Below are 3,499 nucleotides of genomic sequence, written 5' to 3' on the forward strand. Positions count from 1 at the left end.
CCATGAACCTCTATTTTTTTTTTAAAAAAAACATCATCTTTGAAATAATTTGCATCAATGTTTTAACAAAAACGGATTCACAAGTCCCTATTAGGGTAAGCAGCAGTTTCAACAAGTCTCCTAAATATGTTCTGCCTCAGTTGTTGTTTTTTATTATAAGATGTCAATAATATGAAAACATTTTGATGTAACAGAACATTTAATTACATAAGTTTCCCTTTAACACACAAGTCATTTGATGATGGTTATCTTGGCCAGTTCCATTAGTTGGCAGAGGCTCTTCCATGAAAGGCTCCCATGGTTTCCATTGTATCATTATTCTCACCAAATTTAGTTCATTTTCAGCCTGAAGAATCATCTCTTCTATTTGGCCACCCTGAAGGTGGTCTTCTCACTTTTTAACATCTGGTTTTACTTTTACTTTAAATATATCCAGCTTCTCACTTGTAGTCTGTTTGTATACTTTCTATGTGCTGCTTTTTAAGGCGTTTCCTCAAGAACATCAAGCATCTTTGTGTGCCATACTCTTAGCCTCTCTGCAGACTCTCACATACAGCCAATCTCACAAGGCCAGTAGTCTCGATAAACCTGCTGTGAGTCCCCTGAGGAGCTGGGTTCATGACGTTTCCTTACACCTCTTTTCTGCTGTCTTCCTAGCCCTTATCACCATTTAAAATAACTTATGTTCTTCCTTCCTTCCTTCCTTCCTTCCTTCCTTCCTTCCTTCCTTCCTTCCCTCCATCCTTTCTTTCCTTTTTTGTTTTTGCTTTTGTGTATCTCCTCACTTCTGGATTAGTTGCCTGGAGCCACGCTGTACCAAATCACCATAAACCTTTGGCTTTAACAACAGAATTTACATTGTCACAGTTTTGGAGTCCAGGGTCCAAAATCAAGATGTCAACAGGGGTGGTCCTAGGGGTGGCTCTGAGGAACGATGGGTTTCATACCTCTCTCACAGCTTCTGGTGCCAGTTGGCAACCCTCCAATCTTGGCCCATTTCTTCACATGGTCTTCTTCTAATTGGGTCTATCTCAGTTAGGTCTGTCTCCTTTTCTATCTAATAGATTGAATTTAGAGCTCACCCTAATGTCATCTTGGGATCCTTACCTTTGTTACATCTGCAAAGACCCTTATTCCAAACAAGGTTAAATTCTGAGGTTGACAGTGAACTTATCTTTTGAGGGCCACAATTCAACTCACTACAGCAGGTAAAACTTTCCTGTTGTGTTCACTACTGTATCCCCAGCACCTGGATCATTGCCTAGACTGTAGTGAGTGCTCGGTAAATATTTGTTGAATGAGTGCATTGAGGACCTGCAACATGCCAGACCCTGACTTCCTAAAAGCAATACTGTATTTATAGCTGGTAATGCACAAATAGTAGAAATATGAATGGGTAAGAGAGTCACTTGGGATCACTTTTTATGTGTTTTACCATGTAAGCATCCTGTTCCTCCTTCCCTGCTTAATAATATATCCTTCTGAAAGAAGCATTCTTACCTACTCCCTACCCCAAGGATCTTTCTGTCCAAAAAATTGTGCAAGAATATACAAATGTATGAGAGAAATATGTAAATAAAATTGTATACATAAACTCCAATATCAAGTTTTAGTGACAAAATGTGTCATTAAGATAATCATAAGTTATTATACTTACTTAAATACCACATTATATTAATGATTTTTACTATGTGTATGGTAAAAGAGAATAATTTGCATTTGTGAAATCAAAAATCAGAAAAAAAGTGAGTTTAGAGTTTACCATCAATAATTTATCTTTTTCCATGATTAAATATTTGCTAAAAATGCCAAATGCCCTAATTTGTCTATTTATATTCACATCAGAAAAGGAGTTTCCATCCCTCACTGATGTGGCTCAGTTGGTTGGAGCATTGTCCCATGCACTGGATTGTTGTGCTTCCATTCACAGTCAGGACACATACCCAGCTTTTGGACTCAATCCCCAGTCTGGGCATGTATAGGAGGCAATGGATTGATGTGATAGATATGTGTCTCTCTCACCTCCGCTCTCTCTCTCTCTCTCTCTCTCCCTCTCTCCCCCCCCCTCTCTCTCGTCTTCCTTCCTCTCTCTGTAAAATGAATGATAACATGTCTTTGGGTGAGGATTAAAAAACAAAAACAAAATAAAAATAAAAACAAAAAAAAATAAAAAAACAAAAGCAGTCTCCAAATTGTTTCTTTCCTCTGTGATCTCTATAAATTAGGAAAACTAACCAGCCTGACACTGTAAATGTTATATGAAATTGATAGAACAACTTTTTTTTGTTATACTCATTTACTTATTTAGACAATAAATATAGAGTGTGAAAATATGGTTAGGACAATAATTCACTCACATAGGTTCAGAACAAAATTTAGCACCACATATTCTCTTGAACAAAATCACACTATAAAAAAAAAGGTAGGCAATACTTTGTAATATTTAAAGTCTACTACCTTATGTTCTTTATCAGTTCTCTAATTTATTTTATGCCTTGAATATGAAATTAAATATTACTTTCCTTAACCTTTATATGCATTATAAATATTATAAAATAGATACGTGAAAATCTATTATGCGTGTTATATTTCTTTTTATTATACCACCAGCAAACACTCCCACTCACATCTAAAATGCGTATAAAAAAGCCTATCCAATTTTATAATGAAAATATCACATGTGAAATGGCCTTTTCATACACAGTATTCAAAAGTAAAACTACAACTAAGAAGGATACTCGAAAATACCTGTGGGGGGAAAAAAAAGAACCTTATTAAGGACTGACTGGTTCATTACCAGGGTCACACAGGCCCTGATTTTTAGAAAAGTCTTATAGTTCTGAGAATGGCATCCAGATGCTTTCTTAGGTATGGGTGTCATTATTTTTAGCAAAAGAAACCTTTTCACCCTTAGCCACGTCAAAGCACAAAGAATTCCATAAATCAGTGCCAGGCTTGTTTTTATTCCTAAATACCTAACCACATAAATAGTTATGTCCTGTAAATTTTATTGTTTTGTTTTCAATAAGGATTTAGAAGATTAAAATGGACTTTTAAAATACAAATGTATTTTCAGCACTCTTTTCTGCTTTTCTCTATACCCCCGAATTTCTTTTTGTTTGGGCAATGAAATTGGACTAGTCAGTTTAATTTTTATTGCTTGTCCATTTCACCTCTTAGATTCCAGGGGTGTAGGGGAAACTAACCTACAACATTTCTAGTGAAAACATTGTAAGAAATTCTTAAAACCAGACTCTAAACAAGCACATACGAAGAAACATTTTTTATTTATCTCAAGCTGAATGAATTTTAAAAAGACTATTTTTACCTAAAGTCTGAAAGCATGCCCCTTTTGTTATTGAGAAATACAGAAATATTTGAAATTCCCCAGTAATCTTGGGCTCACAAATGGAAACATTTGCCTGTATTCAGTTCACAAGCACACAGGGCCTATCTGCTTTTGGTTTTGCATAATTAGAATGTACAGATTTGACATCAA

General features: G+C 35.5%; 1 pseudogene; it reads right to left on the minus strand.

Annotated features, from left to right (window-relative positions):
* Nucleotides 1–245: 245 nt before the first annotated feature.
* On the minus strand, nucleotides 246–620 carry LOC102760655 (annotated as a pseudogene).
* Nucleotides 621–3,499: the final 2,879 nt, after the last annotated feature.

The sequence above is a fragment of the Myotis davidii genome, unplaced genomic scaffold (assembly GCF_000327345.1).
Source record: "Myotis davidii unplaced genomic scaffold, ASM32734v1 scaffold59, whole genome shotgun sequence".
Classification (NCBI taxonomy): domain Eukaryota; kingdom Metazoa; phylum Chordata; class Mammalia; order Chiroptera; family Vespertilionidae; genus Myotis; species Myotis davidii.